This window comes from Molothrus ater, chromosome Z (genome assembly GCF_012460135.2).
Source record: "Molothrus ater isolate BHLD 08-10-18 breed brown headed cowbird chromosome Z, BPBGC_Mater_1.1, whole genome shotgun sequence".
Classification (NCBI taxonomy): domain Eukaryota; kingdom Metazoa; phylum Chordata; class Aves; order Passeriformes; family Icteridae; genus Molothrus; species Molothrus ater.
Window position 1 is genome coordinate 50,638,965 of NC_050511.2, and position 21,241 is coordinate 50,660,205.

Sequence of the window (21,241 nt, forward strand, 5' to 3'; positions counted from 1 at the left end):
GGCTACTGAACGACCTGTGTAGTGTAGCTAAGCATACAAAACCAACAGATAATACCACCTCCCCTGCCTTTGTAATTTCCAGGATGTATTATCAAGAGGGTATCAGGTAGGGTATCCTACCAGATCCCTTCAAACAGTCAGTTGCTAGCAGAGAATGCCTGCATTCATTGATGCTTTAAGTATTCACCTGCTTTAAACTCTGAATAAGAGTTATAGAGTTCTTGTAATGATAACTCATACACGGACTTTGACATACGAGTATGCAATCTGCCACATGGGAGAGAGAAAAACACCCTCAGCTGCCTGAAAGACCTTCAATCTCGTCTTTACAACTAGTGATGGCAGGTGATCTAAAAACCTCAGGTCTTAATGCAACTTGGCTAACTATCAGTTAAAAACAGACCCATGCATTACCTCTACATATTCACACAAAAGTAATTTAGGGATTCCCACAAAGAATTATATCAAAGTTTTATTTAAAATGAGCACATGTGTACAGTGCACAGAAGTCTCAGTGACAGATTACTAAACTCAAGCTTAGTTCTCTAAAATTCCCTTCTCTAAAAGGAAATTTGGCCTTTGATATACTAGTATGTTTAAGCTCCTATTTTAAGACCATGGTTCCATGAGGAACTTCATCCATATCCTTCTCAAAATTTCATGTGTACTTTTCCATGAGCAAGTTTTCTAGTCTCAAATAGAGCAGTATGCAAAACAAATAAATCAAAATGCATAATGAGTAAACTGAAGCATTAACTATTATGTTAAATGCATTTGGTTCATGTTCTTCCTCTTATGTCAGAAAGGAGAGAGGGAAGTGAGGGATGTGGTGCAGAAGCCTCAAAAGCCACAATGTTTTCAGCTTTGACTAAGACAGATTCATACCAGGTGCATCAAAAAGCACTGTCTAAGAAAAAAAAAATCAGTAAGATTAAAGGTCTCCCTTCCAATTCTGGTAACAGAAAAGTGACCCCCTGAAAACAAGAAACTTCACCAATTTACTCAACAGCTACTAAACTAACAGCTACTAAACTAACAGCTACTATTCCCGTTTTAAAGGTATGTAGAACACATGTAAAGATTCCCAAACACACAGGAGAAACAATGACAGAGAAAAAAAATTTTGTTCCAGGAAGTTAATGACTTTTTTTTGTTTGTTTGTGCAACAGCAGAGAGAGTGTTGAGCTTTCTACTTCATTTATCAAAGAAAATGTGCAATTAAGTCAACATTCTTAAGTAAACCCTTCAGAAGGAAGGCGGGTAAACCTCAAGGAAAAGAGGTAAATTAACCACACATCAAGTTCTAACACAAAGCAGCACTGCCTTTAAACAGCCTTCCAGAGGAAGAAACACTAACAGGGGTTTTGGAATTATCTTAGTATGCCCAAGCACTACAGGCTAAAATTAGAAAGAATGTTTCTGCCAGAATTTCTCTTGTATTTCTCTCCCCCTTTAATTTTTTCACACACTACCAAAACCACTTAATTCATAGAGAATTTCAGAAAAGACACAAATGCTTAGTGATGTCTTTCCCCACACCTGATTTACAACACAGGTACCAACTATTTCTCCCCCTACCACTCCCACAGGGTCCCAAAACCAACAAAAGCATCAAGTAAGGAAGAGTCTCTAAATAGTGAGTCAAAAACTAATATAAAATGGCAGAGGAGGAAAAAAATCCACAAAAACAATTCTTATTCCCAGTATTTTAAAAAACATTAAGTGGTGCAGTCTCACAAGTGTTACACCAGCCTGTTACATTCTATTTTGCTTATGCAAAATACAGATTGTTATATTTCTCTACAGAATCCAGTACAGTAAGTGGATTAGCTATACAGACTAACATTATTAGCAAGACTCTTCTCCGAGGCACTAAGAAGAGGTATAACTCTTAAGGTGAATTTCTGCATTTATTAAGACAAGGCACAGAAAAGAAGCAGCAGGAATTTTTCAAGAGAACTAAGAAAGCAGTGAGTGGTAGAGGTAATTCAGCGGGCAGAGAGAGTGCACTTGAAAAGCAAGTGGAGAAAAGTGGCATCAATTGTTTTGCAAGCCTATCACAATTGGATTACCTGATCCAGAATCAACTGTGCCAGTATAAACTGACCTAGCAGATTCTGCTCACCTCAGGGAGCAACCTGCTTCCGGGACTGCTTGTTCCCTCTGGTTTTTAGCCAAGTGTTTGTGATTCAATGATTGAACAGCACATAACCATAGGATCTTGGGAGTTCATTAGGGAGGTAAACACTCTTACTACCACCTCCATGAAACAAACTCCTTCACCCCATGAAGCTGTGTCCCCCAAACACTCATGCTGCCCAAGACTAGAAACCAGAAAGAATACGAGTAAAGTTTTTCTAGCAAAACACAGGTGCTCCTGAAAGCTTAAAAATAAAGGAACTGAAGCCTCAATAACTTAGCATTTTATTGTAAATATTTACAGGATGCATCAAGGAGGAAAAGAGGAGGATATTTTAAAAATTGACATAAAATGTTAAAGCACATAAATACAACCCAAATAACAGAGAGAAATCAACAAAAGCTTTATCAGGTTGCTGGGAGCCCTCTACTGCACAAAACCTTGACTTCCAAACCTTTCATATTTGAAAGCTTCATTTACATTTTTCAAAAAAGCTATAAGCTATCAACCCTTACAACCTGCTCTAACTGGGTGTGTCTGAACAGCTTTGATTGGAAAAGGCTTCTATACATAGAGTACACATCCCAACATTGTCAGTGCTGCTGAGTGGCTAATCAAATCACCTAGATTTAGCTATTTATCTTGTTTGGAAACCCCAACTACATGCCATCCTTTTCTTCCTTCCTTTTGGAGAACTATCTAAACTTATCACATCAACTTTGTATTCTTAGTAAATGAGAAAAAGACTAAGTCACAGTTACTAATATCCTAGTAAGGAACAACTCTAATGCTTAACCCCTTTGTTTATCAAGTTCACCTGCAAAAAAGTGGAATTCAGCAAGCCTTGTGGGGTGCTTTTTGGGGGGTTGGGTTCTTTTTGTAGCTGGATTTTTGTTTCTTGTTGTTGCTATTGTTGATAGCTGAATTTGAGCTATTAGAGAAGAGAAAGAATCTACACACAGAACACAGACAAGAGACTTTTCACTTGCAAGCCTGATTTTGCTGACCCCGCCATGTTTCAAATTCCATAGCTGCTCCAGCGATTACATGTGCTGTTTCCCGCAAGTTTTCCAAAGCTGACGTTCAGCTCAATAAGGCATCACTACACTATTCTTAGAACACCTGACCACCTAAACCACAGACTTACACAATGATCACTCAGAGTTGGAAGTCACCTCTGGAGACCTCTGGGTCCAACTGCCCCTCTCAAACAGAGCTAACTACAGCCAGCTGCCCAGGACCACGTCCAGAGAGCTTCTGAGCATCTCTGACATAAGATACTCCACCACCTCTTTGCTTCATTCCGACAATGTCAGCACAGAAATCTACCTCAAGAGCTTGAGAGAGAGCAAGATCTGCAAGTATGTCAATGGATATGAAATCCTATCCATTACAAGGTGGGAGGTGATCCTTCCCAGGTTCTCAGCCCTAGTTGAAGCTGGGGCTTCATGTGGTGGGCTGGGTTGAGTACTGGTTTTCTCAGTAGAAGGCAGACAAGGAGCTACCAGAAAGGGTCCATCAGAGGCCACAAGGGTGATCTGAGGTCTGAAGCATCTCCCTCATGAGGAGAGACTGCAGGAGCTGGGCCTGTCCAGTCTGGAGCAGAGAAGACAGAGGGGATCTCATTAATGCATACAAATATCTCAAAGGGGGGTGCCAAGAGGGTGGTGCCAGACTCTTTTCAGCATGCCCAGAAGTAGAATGAAGAGCAATGGCTATAAACTAAAGCACAAGAAGTTCCAACCCAACATGAGGATGAACTTCTTTACATTGAGGGTGGCAGAGTATGGGAACAGGCTGCTCAGGGAAGCATGAAGACATTCCAAACCCACCTGGACACATTCCTGTGTCACCTGCTCTACCTGACCCTGCCTTGGCAAGGGGTTGGGAGGGGACTGCATCTAGAGGTCTCTTCCAACACTACTGTTCTGAGATTCTGTAAGATACCATTAGCTGCTACCTCAGCACCTTACTAAAATTTACATCATTTTAGGAATGCAATGCAACATACTCAATCCTCCACTATCACTCCCCAACTATTTCACCATTAGAGTATTTTGTTCAACTTTTGAAGAGCTAGTAACTCAAGGAGACTCTAGCCAGGTTTTAAGTGAGAAGTAATTTTCTAACTTTTTGTTATGGGTGAAAATAATTTCAAACACCTCCCTGCCATGACAACTAGACCATTACCCACTTTTAAGGTTTAGCAAAGTCCAGAATAACTGAACAGCAATCACCATGACCTACTTGAAAGGGCCTTCTACCTGAAAGATGGGCAGAATATAGACATATCTGATTTCAGGTGTTAGCAATGCAAAATCCAAGATACCCAAGATGTTATGTTTGACTTTACTAACATTCGTCCAACAATCTCATTTCTCCTCAGTCTGAGTGCTGTAAAAGCCCTTCTTCCACTGCTGTCACACAGATCTCCATTGTGCCTAGGGCACTTGCTAAGTGTCACAGCCTGATAATGACCCCTCCTTGTTGTTATGAGGCACTCTCAGGTGAAATATTCAGGTTGCAGTTCTCTTTTGCCTCTTCATACCAATAATCCCTGACATCTCACCTGCAACTGTAAACAAAACAAAAGGCAACTCATTTTACCAAAGACTTCAGAAGTCCAACTCTGTATCGTGTTTGCTCAAATATGAAAAACTTCAAATTTGACAGAGTTAACCAGCAGCCATCTACAGGCATCAAAAGTTACTCATAATTACCAGCATCATCAGTTTTATGTCTCAAATCTATGGCAAATCATTTGCTTCCTGACACCACTCCAATAAACCTCTGGCACAAAATATGCTGCAACAGACAAGCTATTTCTTCAAGCAGGTTTCCTTTAATCTTTCATATACAAGTACCAACAATCTCATCCCATTCTAAGCAGATAAACTGTAACATAAGAGACTTCTACAAGCTCCTCTTTACTCTCTGTGGAAAAAAAAAATCTCACTTTAAGAGCAGTTGTTTTCATACAGAAACAACTGGAGTTCAAAAAAAAACCACAAACCACCAAGTCCAGACCTATCAGACACCCAGCCTGCTGTGCAACCTATTACCTGATGTCTGAAAAGAAACTTAACCTTAAAAAAAAAAAAAAAAGAAACCCAAACATGCCAGGGTATGTCAAACATGCTACGCCAACGTCACTTTTCCCAAATCACTACCCTATACAATCCCTTTATTAAGTCAGTTTTTAGAGTCTGTTTGATGTATCAAATAGTCCAGTAGCATTCAAGTGTGTTTATATTGAATTTTTTCAATCCATTGCCTCACTAACTTAAACACTCACCTTCCCCCTCAGCACAATCTGTCATACAGGGGTAACACTGTCTCACAACCAGGAAATCTCACATAATGAATGATTCAAACTTACTGGAAGTGTTAATGGGCATAAGGCACAAAATAGTAACTTTTCTTTAGCTCATAACACTTCATTTCTGTACAGATTGCCAAAGTGCTTTTGATTCTGTTTTCTATTTTTTGCATCTGCTCAGCTCAACTGGTACACAGGACTCAAAATTTTGGAACACAATAAAGTTATTTAAACAGTGACAACCTAAAACAGATGGCCAGTTCTCCTCTGAGCTTAAGACTTAAGAGTCACAAAAGCTTGGATGTGCTCACTGGACCTGTTTTCCTGAAGCTCTAAGTCTAGCAGACTTACTCTGAAAGACTACCCTAACACAGGTTCAACCCATCTTCTATTTTTCATCACCACCTTTTCATCACTATGGAAATAGATACCAGACATTTGCTGTTTCTTGTACTCAAAAAAAACCTATTTCAATCAAAACCTGTTAAAGCACAGGGGTTCCTATCTGCGTCACAAAAGCTAAGCTGGCCATCTCCAGGAGAGCAGAGCACCATCATGTATAAAGGTTACTTGGAAAGATAAATGCTGTAACTGCAAACATCCTCCCCTTCACACAGCTTTATATACCAAGCAGGATATCATGCGGTCTGGAATATCCCTTTGGTCAGTTTGGGTCAACTGTCCTGGTGGTATCTCCCCCCCCAGCCTCCTCACCAGCGTGGCAGTACTTGTGTTCAGCACAAGTACAAAAGTACTTGGTAAAAAAGTACTGCTCCATACTCTCCACTGCAAAGAAAACTAACTCTATCCCAACCAAAACCAGCACACTCTCACACAGTAATAGCCCAGAAACTATGGTATTTTCTACAAAGCCTACCCAGAGATATAAAGATACTTCTAATCATCATGTCTTTGGTGTACTGTATCATTTTCTTCCACTCACCTCCCAATGGCTAAACTTGTCAAAATAGAGAGGGATGCCATCCAGAGGGATCTGGGCAAGGTCATAAAGTGGGAATCTCATGAGATTTAACAATACCAAGGTATAAGAACAAGTACAAGGTGAGACATCTGGATCACAGCAAGTCCATGTATCAACAACGGCTGGGGGTGAACAAATCAGGAGCAGCCCAGTGAGAAGAATTTGGGGGTGCTGGTGGGTGAGAGGCTGGACATGACCCAGCCATGGGCACTCCCAGCCCAGAGAGCCAAACGTGTCCTGGGCTGCATCCAAAGCAGCGTGGGCAGCAGGGGAGGGAGGGGATTCTGCCCTTCTGCTCTGCTCTGGTGAGAGCCCACCTGGAACCCTGCATCCAGCTCGGGGGTCCCAGCACAGAAGGACACAGACCTGTCAGAATAACTTCAGACAAGGGCCACACAATTTGTCAGAGGAATGGAGGGAGGACCTCTCCTACAAAGACTAGGAGAACTGGGACTGCTCAGCCTGGAGAAGAGAAGGCTTTGGAGTGATCTAACTGCAGCTTTCCAGTACTTAGAAGAAGCCTATTATTGTAAAAGAGTACACAACCATGCTCCTATTAGTCTATAGCTGGAGACATTAAGTCTCCAGCTACAGACTAACATCCTACAGAAGAAATAAAAGACGGAGAGGGACTTTTTGCAAGGGCAAGTAGTGACAAGACAAGGGTAAATGGCTTCAAATTGAAAGAGTAGGTTTAGATTAGATATTAGGAAGAAAACCATTACAGTGAGGGTGGTGAAGCACTGGAACAAGTTGCCCAGAGCTGTGAATGCCCTATCCCTGAAGTGCTCAAGGCCAGGCTAGACGAAGCTCTGAGCGACTTGGTATAGGGGTAACTGTCCCTGCACTTGGAAGCGGGTTACATCGACATGATCTCTAAGTATGTTCCAACTCAAACCATTTTATGATTTTTACAGGGGTGACTTTGACAAGTCACAAAACCTTCTTGCTGAGCTCAAAGACTTGTGGAAGTTTATTTCTAGTCTCATCAGTAGTATTTTTGTCCTTTATTTAGAATTCATTTAATTTAGGATGATAAAATGCTTGAGTTTGTCAAAAATAGAGGACTGATACTAGAGCACTGGCTCAGAAAAGATATCTAGCTATTTCTGTAACAAGAAAATTACTTGTGCCTTTAGTATTATCTGTAATTTTTACCGGTACATCCGTTCACAGACAGAAAACCATAATGTAACATCCTTGATGTCAAACACAACTAGGAAAGGTAAATGCCAGCATGCAGACAAATTTTTCAAGCCATATTAAAAATCAGGATTTCTTTAATCAAGCTCTTAACTAAAATACAAACTTATGAAAAGAAACAGCCATCTCACTATAAAAGAGCCACCTAGTATAATTTCACTCTATACTGCAATTCAAGCATTGTTGCAAGCAGATTGAAACTCTAAGGATTATGTTGGCAGTAAAGCCTGAACACAACGGAAATGAGCTTCTCTAAAAAGCTTATGCAGATCGAAGATCTCTTACCCTCAAAAATTTTCAGTTAAAGGCTGCAAAAATGATGAGGAGACAGCTTGGCAAAAATGTTCCCTGAGATTCAACAATAACTTTGTCCTGGATTGCCAAGCAAATTGTATTCCATTTGCCATCTGTATGGCAGTTGTCTTCTGTTAAGTGGGCAGTTCTCCTTATCTCTTCCACACCTTTCTCTAGGGGGACATCTGCTGATAACAGGCTATTGAATGTCACTGCACGACTGATAAGAACGACAGCATCCCACTGTGAGATGCTCTACCCAGAGGGAGGAGCCAAGCATTGCTACCCAGATATAATCTTGAGATTCTGGAACACCTGCATGGCTTCTCCACCGGATTTCCCAGAGGAACAGCTGCCTCTTCCACTGGACCTTCAGAGGGAAACAACACCCTTCTACAGGATAACTGCTACAACAGAACCACACCTGACACTCCAGGAGGACCACAGCCAAATTCCAACTGGACTGCTATGAACACCCTGACCAACAGGGTGTCAGGTTGTGTTCTGACTCTGTCAGTGTTGTTTTAGTTTACTGGTCTACTGCATTGTTTATATTTTTATTTTCTTCCTAATAAAGAACTGTTATTCCTGGTCCCATATTTCTGCCTGAGAACCACCCTTAACTTCAAATTTCTAACAATTTGAAGGGGGAGGGAAGGAGTTTACATTTTTCCATTTCAGGGGAGGCTCCTGCCTTCCTTAGCAGACACCTGTCTTTCCAAACTAAGACAAGCTTCTATTGTATCAGACAACAAGACTAGTACAAATTCACTCAGCTATCAATTGTCTCCAGTCTTCACCATTTTGGTAGAGGATGTTGCTGATGACAACACATTTTACTCCTCCTCTGAACCACAGTTGTTGGGTTTTTTTTCTCCTCTATCTAAACAACTGTTTAGGTAGTGCAAAGTTTTTCCACTAAAGATCTGAGATCAAAATCAAACTCTAGACATATTTGATGGTTATTTGCTTTCTGAAAAGGTCAAAAATAACTTCACATAGACCAACCGAACACATTTTTAGGCAAGTTCTCAAAACAAGAACTTAGCTGGTACTGCACATCCAAGCTTTTTCAAAACCAGATCACTAGTAAGTATTGCATGCCTGTCACACAACTCACAGTACGGAAAGCAGATTACAAATAAAACACTAATTTAAAAGAGTACACAACCATGCACTCATACCACATTAAGTCTCCAGCTATAGCCTAACATCCTACAGAAGAAACAAAAAGGAGTAAATACTTATGGTGTAACACTATTTGCATACCCAAGTTGCATCTTTAAACACAAGGATATTAACTACTCTTAGAGAAGATGAAAAGCATGTTAATTTTTCAGTATATCACAGAAATTTATTTTGAATCTCTTTTTGTTAAGAGTGAGAAAAGCAGAACTAAAATCAGCCAGTCACACAAACTCTTAAAAATCAAGCACCTATACCTTAATATAAAAGGATAAAAAATAATTCTGTGCATTTGTTTAAACTGCTAGCAAGCTGATTGATTACACAATATGTACTTTAAAACTGCTGAAGTTAATACAACTTACCAGCATTGCTAGAGACATGTCAACTTCAGAAAGCTGTCTGGAAAAAAGCAAGGCAGAAGAAAGAATACACAAAATGTGGGCCTTCTGCTGAATGGGGCAGAGAATCTGATGACAACAGACATGGAAGAAGCTGAGTTTGCCTACCTTTAGCCGTGATCTTTACTGGTAAGACCAATATAAATACCAGATGGAGGGGAGTAAAGACTCTTTTTAGAGGTATCCAGTATCAGAACAACATATGTTTAAACATACGAGAACTTATTCCCACAGCTACAAACACTGACAAGCACAGAACAACATCCACAGAGAACACAGATCCTCTGGGCAGAGCAGGAGACATCCAAAACCCCACTGGACATTGTTTGGGGCAGCCTGCTCTAGGCTGACCCTGCTTTAAACTAGGGATTGAACTAGACTATCTCCTGAAGTGCCTGCCAATCTAAATCATTTGTCATTAATATAAATTAAGTACCTTTGATAGCTTTTAATATACTAAAAAAGCTAATGTATGCAGTAGAGGGCTGTTAACCACTAGCATCAGCTCCAGTCAATGAGAACAGCACTGAACACAAAAACAGTACATCACATCTGTTTCCTTCTGTTTTCCTGCAACTAGAGAAAGATCTTTTCAGAGGTTTCCATGTCATCCTATTATTTCACCTGTAATGACAAACAGTGTTCACTTATACTATAGTTAATTAACATTCAAAAGCATTTGCAGGTACTGGAATACATTATGGTACACCTACACATCAACTTTTACCTTCCACAATTCTGTCAACAGCAATACTGCTTAACAGTCAAGATAAGGCAATGAGAAAAAGCAGAAGAGAGCCTTAAGTAATACCCAGGACCTTATTTCTCAGATCAAAGTAATTGTAGTAATTTTTTGGTATAGTGATTTTTATTTTTAGCCAAGTTTCCAACTAGCATTGTGATATAATGCATATGAATGTTGGGATAAAAAGATAATGTATCTTCCATGCATCCTGTGGATGGACTGATACCTTTAAAATGACCCTTAGAGAAAGCACCAACAGTAAAGGATATACTTACGTTACACCATTAACCAACATAAATGAAGAAAGAATTAAACAAAAGGCTCCAGAAAACCTGGCAAACCAGCATTCTACTTCTAAAATCAGCTCAAAACTGCTGCTTACAAACTCATCATATTACAACTATTTTCAGTTTTCCACTTAACATGCAATTCCATCCTTCAGTTTATCTGATGAAATACATTTTAGAACATGGATCAGAACAGTGTGCTCAAGAGTACATAAAGCATTCCACTTATGCTCAGGAGAATGCCCTGTTTTTTCCTAAGAAGTCCCACTTTCCCCTCAAGCTTATAGATCGGCCACTGTTACCAGCATAAATAGGTAAGTAAATGCAAGACCTGTGTCAAGACAACACTTCTTTCAAAGGAGTCCTGCCAACACCACCTTCATTTTCTAAGGAAATCAATGCAAATATAGTGGATTACCAGACTTAGCAACAAAGTTTGGAAAATAAAGCTTTATGCTTCAAAACTTTTGATAAAGATTCAACTCCTTGAATATTGAGTTGGTATACCTCCCCAGTTCTTTTCTGACATTTCTACTACAGTCCACCTCCTCAAGGCTGTTTGTGACAGCTTCTTTATCAACCACAGACAGACAAGATGTGACATGCCTTTACAGGGGCTTCAGAACTGAATTCTTCAATGCTAAGGAACAGCTGTATGCAAGCTATAAAAAGAAGTGCAAACACACACGGGAATGAACTGAAGCAGAAGCAAACTGCTTCCAACAGCAACTGTTGCATGATCCATTGTGCAGGTTCATCATCACTGTTCTGGCTTTCTAGGATTTTTCCCCTGCACACATGAGATCTTGCCTATGTAATTATTCATCAGAGTCTCCATAGACAGCTTCTGAAAGCACTGTTTTACAGCCCTGTTATACTGAAGTAATTCCATGGTCACCATGCCCATCTGCTTAATCCTTTCTTGCTCAGAGCACCTGTTAGACTGAGTACACTTGTGTTTTTCCATTACAGCCACCTCTTCAGTGCTGGAGCTACCAAGCACCTCTGACTTTATTTGCCTGTTGATTGTAGTTTTGTTTCAATCCATCACCCTCCATCCTGATGGATACCATAATTTTAAAACACTGCTACAAAATGATAAAGAAGGAAAAGAAACAGCCCAGTAACACCACCCAAGTCAGACATCTCCTAATTACTTCTAGCTTAAGATCTACAACCTGACTTTCACCAAATACCTATACCGAAACACAGACATGTCTATTTATAGACCCATACCAAGAAGCAAATAATTAAAATTGAACAAACCCAACTTTGTGCTTAATTCTGCTGGTAATTCAATGCACTCTTATTTTTCACATACAATATGGTTTTGCAATGTCACAAGGAGGCATGAAGAACAAAGTAGAAACAGTCATGCAACATAACCAGTGGCTCTCGCTTTTGTAGCCTTACCCGTGTCTTGCTGGCTTAGTGAATGTTGGAGGAGAAACAACACATACCAGAACAAGCTGCAACTATTCACAAGAGGCACCTCTGCTTCTGGGAGCTCCACACAGTGGGTCAGGCACATGAGAGAACACCATCACCACTGCATATTCCATTTCTTCATTCATCTTGCATTAATTCAGTAAAAGATATATATGAAAAAATGAAGACAACTGATAGCTTAACATGAACAACAGTAGCTTATTACTGAAGTGAGGAGTATACAAGTATATGCAGGATCAATAACTTTCTCATTGGTAGAAGGCCCCACAGCAAATAGTCCTCACAGGTCCCATTTTCTTCTCCAAACTGGACAGTGTGACATATAAGCTTGACAACTTCAAAAAACACCTGCTACCTGCTTCTTACAAATAAGAGTGGGAAACATGCAAAATCCTAGGGTCACTACAACCCATGCTAACACAATCCATTTTGTGCCCAAGTATGTGTGATATGGAGAAAGAAGGGAAGAAAACACAGGTCTGTGTTTTCACATCATTTCCAACTATGTTACTGTTACACAGCAGTAGTACTGCCGGTTTCAAGGGTGAATACACTAAACTTAACCAAGTTTCATAATAAATTTTTTTTTCAAAGCAGGAAAATACTGAATAGACAGCAAAAGGCTGTGCTCTGGCTATACCTATACAGTACAGTAAGTCATAAGCACTTATTAATCATAAAACAACAAAGCAGTTCCAGGAAAATATACTACAATTAACTGTCATGAAGTGTGCTTTTAGAGAAAGAGCTACAGAGACTGCCAACTGCTTGCCATCAAGAGCATGGCAAGTAACACTCTCCTTAATATATTGACGCCATTATCCTTGTTTGCTACAGAAATGGACCTTGAGGAGAGGCTATTTTTAATCAAGTTGTAAAGTTATTACAACTCACTGGACTAAGAAGATGCTTAAAAATTCATGCCAGCTTGTCTAGAAGAGGGTGATCAAGTACTTGTTTTATACAGTTCCTTCTTGATGTTACTTGGAAAGGATGAGATTGGAGATCTCTCCTAGATATTAATGAGGAGCCTCTGTGGCAGAACAATCTCAACATTTGATCACAGAAGAAGCATTAACTAAGGACAAGCAAGAGTTTCATCTGACTACCACACAACTGGAGGTTTTACCCTTCGCTACAATATCAGTCTCTATCCAAGCTTCTCAAGTTTCTTTTGTACTTGTTCATGACTGGATTCAGCAGCTTGCACAGACAGAACAAGCTTCTTCAATTCATCGCTCACACATTTTATTTGCATAGTTGGATGTTTGCTAGCCCCACCACAATCTGTTTGGTCACTCCAATGCATCAAAATGACTCACAGGATAAAATCCTGAGCAATAAGCTTCTCCTGAGAAAAGCAGGAACCAGAAAGGGAGAGAAAACAAGACATTGTCACTAATTCTCTTAGGCCCAAAACATTAACTGAAGTTAGCCATCAAATAGGTGAGGCTGAACCACAGTGGGTCACCTTATCCAGCCTCTCTGCTCTGGCAGCTTCATCCTAGAGCCCTGCTGCACCGGTTGCATACAGACAGTTCTTGAGAATACCTGTGAGGGAGACTCCGTAACTTCTCTGGACAGCCTGTTCAGCACAGTCACCCGCTCAGCAAAGAAGTTCTTGCTTAGGTGGAACTTGCTGTGCATTGATTTCTGGCCATTGCCTCTCGTCCTACTGCTTTGCACCACAACCTGGCTCTGATCTCTTGACACCATCCCTTCAGGTACTCATAGACATTGATGGAGTCCCCCCTCAGATGTCTCTTCTTGAGGCTGAAGAGGCCCAGCTGCCTCAGCCTTTCCCTGTAAGAGAGATGCTCCAGGTCCTAAATCATCTTTGTCATCCTCCGCTGGACCTGCTCCAGGACCTCCATGTGTCTCTTTTACTGAGGAGCCAAGAGCTGGACACAGCATTCCAGGTGAGGCTCTCCAGGGCTGAGTAGAGGGGTGGGATCACCTCCCTTGACCTGCTGGCACTGCTCTTCATGATGCAGCCCAGGATGTCACTGCCTTCTTGGCCACCAGGGCACTGCTGGCTCATGGAGAGCTTGTTGTCCACAGGACCCGCAGCTCCTTCTCCACAGAGCTGCTTCCCAGCAGGTCACCCCCAGGCTGTGCTGGTGCCTGGGGTTGTTCCTCCCCAGCTGCAGGACCCTGCCCTTGCCTTGGCTGAATTTCAGAAGGTTCCTCTGTGCCCATCTCTCCAGGCTGCTGAGGTCCTTCTGAAGGGCTGCACAGCCCTCTGGGCTATTGGCCACTGCTCCCAGCTTTGTGTTGTCAGTGAAATTGCTGAGGAGGCCTCTGCCCTTCATCCAAGTCTCTGATGGATAAATTAAACAAGACTGGGCCCACTCTTGGTGGGAGACACCACTAGGGATGGGCCTCCAAATAGAGCATGTGCCACTGGTTACAATCCTCTGGGATAGCACTACAATGGCTAGTTATTAGCAGTCCCACATGAGCAGTTTTACATCGACTTAACTCCTCCGATTTAAGGAGAAAAATTTCTTGTTCATTTTAACATACATTTCAAGAATCTACCATGACTACCTAAGACAGCAACCATTATGGGTTTGATCTGTGGACAGTCCAAACTGCTACGTGGCAAAAATGATCATGAGGCAGAATGCCCTAGAAGTGCAAGTCAAGACTGTCAACACCAAGCTGGTATGGAGTGGCTGACACATAGGGATGGACAGAACACTGTAACAGACTGCCTGCAGAGGTGACAGATGCCCCATTCCTGAAAATATTCAAGTTCAGATTAGGTGGGACTCAGAGCAAACTGAAGAGGCCCCTCCTCTTTTCAGGAGAGTTGGACTACATGACCATTATAGGTCCCTTCAAACCCAAACCCAAACCGTCCTATGACCCTTATTTTTCAGTGCCTTTAGAGGTCACTCACATTACTTCAAGGACAGCGGGCAGAGAAGAACACATAAGTAAGAAGGTGAAGAACATGAAAAACAACCTCATGTTCAGTCATGTTTTCCAATCCTCCATACCCCTTCAGGTAGCTACCTGGTTTTCATGACCACTACTATTTACCCCACAGAAGGCATAAGCTGCTTAAACACACATTCCATTCCTTCCTACCTCCAAGGTCCGAGAGAATTGTCCATATCATATTTGAAGTAAAAACAATTTTGAAGCAAAGTGGAGTACACACAGAAAAAGGGCAGTTAGCTATTATTAAAATACATGAGCCAGAAGCAATACCTTAGTTATTTACTATCCTCACCCTCTCTGCTATCACTTCCTTTCATGGCCAGGAGTTCCTTCCTAATCCTCCTGAGATCACCCAGTATACTATAACACAGAACAATGGACAGCAAATAAGGTACTGTTGATAAAAACAAGTTGTGATCAATTGGTCACATATTGCTAATTGGGAAAAATGCATTTCACAAATTACTGTGCGCAGAAGTATGTGACAGAAGCATTATTGCCAAAAGTAGTTTTAGACAAAAGTATTACATTTTTTGTTGCCATACAGAAGTACCTCTTGCGCAAAAGCACTAACATGTACCTAGTCCTCTGCCTTCCCTCTTTAAGTTACCATTTAACTATATAATGCCACTGTCACTTCCAGAAATCAGGAAGCTAGAAATGCAGAAGCTATGTGGGTAAACAGGGATATTAAAGTCTAACACAACATAAAATATATCAGACTGATACTGCTCCATGAACAGGCTTACTTCAATCTTTACAGCCATTTTCTATCTCCTGACTCATAAGCCACATCTTCCCATTCTTCATCTCCTTTCAAGCTACATTTTTTCTCCTACTCTACCAAAAGGTGTCCTAACAGGTGAAGAAAGATATTACCCACACCAAGGCACCCTGATCCACAGGACATCATACAGCCTTGTCACTGAAAAGTCTAAATCAGGCCAAAACTCAGACGTGCTCTCCTAGAGGTGTGCCCAAAACACCCTTTGTCATTGGAACCAATATTCACATTAAAAACCCCCAAACCAACAAAAACAAACAAAACACCGCCAACAACAACAAAAAAACCTCCCGAACAAAACAAAACAAAAAAACCAACACCACAAAAAAACTCAAACCAAACAAAAGCCAGAAAACCTCACAGCTAAACTGTTACATAAGCAACAACTTTGAATATCTTCTATTTGACACAGATTGGGCCACTGTTGGCCAGTAGCTTGCCTATTATATCTCACCTCTTATAGAGAGAGGCCATCACTTACATCATCATACTAATCATTCCAGTTGTCAAAGGATTGTCATTTGGCCCCAAACTGGCCTTAAGAATTTTCAAAAAAGCCTTCTGACACCTGCTGCTCTCAAGTAGTTCATGCAAAGGTACATACTTTTAGCTCCCAGAGAACTCTTGAGACTACTTTAAAATCTAATTGTGTATGCCTCTAGGCTGATCCCCACTAGGAAAACAAGTTTGGACAGATCACTGTTTATTCTTTTGATAAGCCGACTTGCATAGAGGAAAAGACAATTAAATTATTTTCTCTCAAAAGAACAGCATCATACAACTCCTAAGAATTAGTAAACATTTAGGTCCACAACCATTGATGAAAAAGTTTGTTGAAAAAGTGCTGACTGATGATACGCTCTAAGTGTAAAGTAGACTCATAAGGGCAACATATAGTAGCTAGTAATATTATTTGTCCAATTACTATCCCAAATACCTAAAGACTGAAGGTCTGGAAGAGTGTCAAAGCTGTGTTACAACTGTTAAAACTGTGCAAATGACTGAATTTCACCTAGAAATGCACTCATAAGAACAGCCAGTAGTTTCTCACTGCATTGATGTTTCTGGCTCAACCACAGCAGAGCTTATTGCTTTTTTTTTTTTTGTAAGACCCAAACTCTGCCATACCTCCATTCTCTTTCCAGTAAATACACTTTGTTTTATCAGCAAAAGTGGTAGACAGATGAGTCATTTGAGTCAGTAGGAACTTCAGATCATCTCCAGTCTCAACCCCCACCCACAGCAAAATCAGCCATGTGGTGAGATTGCTCAGGCGTTTATACCGTATGGGCTGAAAACTCTCCAAGAAGGCAAACAACACCGTCCATCTCTATGGACACCAAGCACACTGCCCAGCAGCTCTTGTGGAAAGAAAAGCTCCCCCTCACTCCCCACCTCTATGGCCCAGCTCAGCCCACTGCCCACCAGGGCTCAGGGCTTTCTGCCCCTAGCCCTGCTGCCAGGTCTGCTGAGTTTTCAAACAACATTGAAAGTTACATGGAGTCAAGCATACCTTAAACAGACAGATCAGAGAGCTGATTAGTTTTATAAATTCATAAATTTGGGTAACAAGCAAAATTTCAGCACCACTCAAACTATTCATATTGCATTTAGATACAAAAGGTACTTTCATCTCTTTGCTCCATCCACAACACTTTTCATGTTTCATGAAACTGAGGCTCTTATTACCGTTTATTAATTGTGCTGTACAATTTCCATATTTTCTTAAGAAGAATTAACTAACTCTTCAGTCCATGCACATGAAGCTGCCCACTCAGTATCATGCCGTTCCTGAGTGTACCATTTCACATCCTTTTTTGTAGGTCAATGTGAAATCCTGCTTGCATGTACTACATTTGATAGCAGTTTACTCACAGTTATTCTAATTTGGACTGAATGAATACCACATATCTACAGCTCTTCCTAATACCCTGACAAGCAGAATTTTTGAGATGTATGCAGACAAAAACAACACAGCCATCTTAGGTCAAGCAAGTTACAAAAAGATACACAAATCAAATTTTTAAAGGGCAATTTATAAAACAGGATGATAGCTACCATTAGACGGTCATTAATTTCCAGTACTTTAATAATTGAGCAAGTAGTACCAGCAGCCACAAAAATTAGGACTCTGATCTTGGACACTCTTTCAGAACACAAAGATTACTCAAGATTGGTATGCAGAAACCTAAGCTAAATCTGATACTGCACACTTTAGTTAAAAAAAAAAAAAACAAAAAACAAAAAAACAAAAAAAACCCAACCAAACAAACAAAAAAAAAACCCAAAAAACTTCTGTAAAAACTATTGACTCATTTTCTGTTCTCATGCATTGCTTCAAGCAGGAAACCTGATGCATGCAATCATTCTATGAAATTAACTCCAAAGACAAGCAATTTGACTTAGCACTTCTTCAGGAACATTGACATTCCTCATTTCAGAATACCTAAAATGTTCAAAACAAGTAATCCTTACTCCACCTGGTTTCACAACACACAGCATTGTAAGTAAAGGTCAAGAAAACTGTAACCGCAAAAGAAAAACAGGTTTATTTTTGCCACAGCAAAAGTCTGCAGTATCTACTCCTTTTGTAACAGCTAGTTCTACACTTCTAACACTACCAAACTTGCACAGAAAATTTCTTTTGATTCACAGAACGGTCTAGGTTGGAAGCAATCTTCAAATAATCTAGTTCCAACACCTGTGCCATCAGCAGTGGTATCTTCCACTAGATTAGGTTGCTCAAAGCTTTGAATGTGTCATCTCTGTTATACCATTCAACATAGAAACAGTCACCATCTCAAACATGTGAGTTGCACATGAAACCTTCAACACAAAAAAAGAAAACCTACAGCCCTGTTATAATTTCAGCATGATGGCTAGTTTTATATCATTCAGCTGCACTGGTTCAGAGGAATTTCACTACAAGAACCACTTTTCTTATAAAAATAGCCTTTAGCAAAAGACAAGCATGACTCCATTTAATTTTCTTTCAGTTTGCTCAACTGTTACAGAAAAAATTCAGCTACTCAGTTGGTTAATGAGGCTGTAATTCTCATCTTGCCTACCAACAGCTCAACCATGGATACTGTCCAAGGCAAGTGCTATTGCTATGCCAAGTTTCACAGTTTAGCTATCTGAATGCAAAAGCAGCTTCTACAGTCTTCTTCACTTTATGCAGTTCACTTTGTCAGCAGTTTTCCATTTCCCTTCAGAATGGGTGCTCTGGCCAGATTAGCAATAGCAGTTTTAGGTCAGGACCTCAATTTGGGCTTGTAGCTCAAGGTACAAGAACATAAAAATTAAAAAGTCAAACTCATTAATACACTAATTTCTTCTCTACTTCATGCATGCAGTAAAAGCATAGCCTGTTACAAGCAGCATATGGTGTTTTAGAGTTATGACTTTAGTTTTCCCTCTTTTGGTAACAGAAAGCAGCTTCTTAGGCTTATTTGGGTGGAAATGGTCCACACCAGGATGTCTAATGAGATTTCTACACGTGTTACTAGAGGTAAAAATAATATCCTTAATTACAATTATAGCAGGTACCAGGATCTTAGGATTTAAATTTAAAATATTTAAAAGCCTTTTTTAAATCAACTGTGATATGCAACCAGTAAGTGCTCACCTCTAGTTATGCTTGCGGGATCAAGACTGGAGATGAACAGCAGATACAGAAAATTTAAATAAATCCCAAGATCTTGCTCCGCCTTCAGACTGGGCTGGGTTGATGCATATGAAACTTAATGTTAATGGATAATAAAAACGGAGGCCACAGCATTAATTTTCCAGCATTTCAAGAGGAGAAACAAAATGGATGGCACTGAAACAAAGACTTCATTACAAAAATAAAATGGAAACAAAGTTCATATGCTAACATTGCTGCAATATATTGCCCATTTCAGTGCAATGGCTACATATGCATATGCTCAAAGGAACTTCAGAAATTGAAATACCCCATTAACAATCTTCTCCTTTTCCAAGACAGATGGCCACAATACTGACTCTTCTGCATCTGTCTTCCTTTCTCTATTAAAGAGAAACACTCTTTACTAGACCAGAGATTTAAGGGACAACCTTCCCCTCCTCCTCCTCACCACTTTGCACACACTTCCCACAAGGTCACCTGGAGCAGTGGTGCAAGGAACCTTAACTACTTCTGTAGGTAAACAAGTACATTTTCACCTCACTAGTTCCATGACTATCAAAAACTGTCTCACCATGGTTCCATGAACTATCAAAAACTGTCTCACCATTCAACACATCTTTCTCCAAAGATGTGGCTCAAGTCCAGGCACAGCTGTTCCTGCAATATGTAAGGTGATAAGACCATAACTTCCAGAATGCATTCAGAAAATAAGTTAATCTCAAGTAAGATATGGAGAATTCTCCACTTTGGTACTGAAACTAAAAATCACATGCCACAAACACAAAACTAGAAGCAGCAAGCTTATAAGGCCAAGTTTGAAGAGCGGACAGACAAACCCTTGCCCTTTTTCTGCTGTTTAGATATTTAATTCATGAATTTTGATATCCACCACACCAAGCCTAACTCATTTCTTGAAGGCGTTTTATAGTTATATTATTAACATCAGGTACTACCATAACATACATCCTTAGACAATTTTATTTACATTAAGGTATTTTAACAGCAAGCTTTCCATAACATTACAGAGAAACAGCCTGTTGGATACCAAGGCAGACTGTCCAAATCCCAGTATATTGAGAGACAAGTCTAAGCACAGGACTCTCAGAAGCAGATTTATCCCTAAAGAAACTCAGGTACCATGAACGTGAATATTTGGACTGTATCTACTACTCATTTAGGAATTAGAGACAAAGCCAGCTCAAGAAGCCCATTTCAAATGTTTATTCCCCATGACATGCAGGTACAGTCTGAATAAGTGCAAAACCCACTAAAATCTCTACCTCATCACGCCAGTGCAGCTAGGTGGAAATGGCAGAGTATCTAAACTATCTTCTGACCTGACTCCTCTACCTCCTTCCAAGTAATATTGCAGAAATTTTCATCAATATAAATAATAAACAACAGGCAATTAAAAAAAACAACACAGAAAAGATGGGTCAAACCACCCCTTCTAGTATGCAATTCTACTTCTGAAAAAATACATAATAACAGTATTGCAAAACATAATCAGCAGGGACACTTCTGGTAGAGAAGTTCAATTTACCTTTCCCATTCCATGTCTGAATCTCCTTCTCTCAAGCCTTTTAAGAAGTGACTAAGGCATTTGCCTCTAAATACTTATTTGGATTTTCAAGAGAAACTCTGTTCATCCATTCTGTAAAACAAATCCTACTAACTTCTTTTCTGACATCAAGATTTAACGCACAGAAGAACATCAGTACTCCAGCAATCACTCAATGGCAGTTTCATTCCATAAAAACACATAAAGCTTATTCAGCTAAATTGGAGTAAGGACTTAGCTAAATAAACTCGTCCAAAGCATGAAAGCAAATACAGCCAGCAGACCTACAGAAA

General features: G+C 40.2%; 1 protein-coding gene across 5 annotated transcripts in view; it reads right to left on the bottom strand.

Moving 5' to 3' along the window:
• ELAVL2 (ELAV like RNA binding protein 2) overlaps positions 1-21,241 on the bottom strand; it is an 87,124-nt gene that overhangs the window by 58,101 nt on the left and 7,782 nt on the right. Inside the window, exons 1-2 of one of the 5 annotated variants that reach the window (XM_036402848.2) lie at positions 19,992-20,869; positions 19,367-19,460 (exon numbers count right to left, since the gene is read on the bottom strand). The exons of 2 other annotated variants lie outside the window; for them this stretch is intronic. The gene's annotated coding sequence lies outside the window, so the exon portion shown is untranslated. Of the gene's footprint in view, positions 1-19,366; positions 20,870-21,241 lie in introns of those variants that run through there. 2 more of the 5 variants (XM_036402851.2, XM_036402856.2) reach the window with 2 other exon arrangements.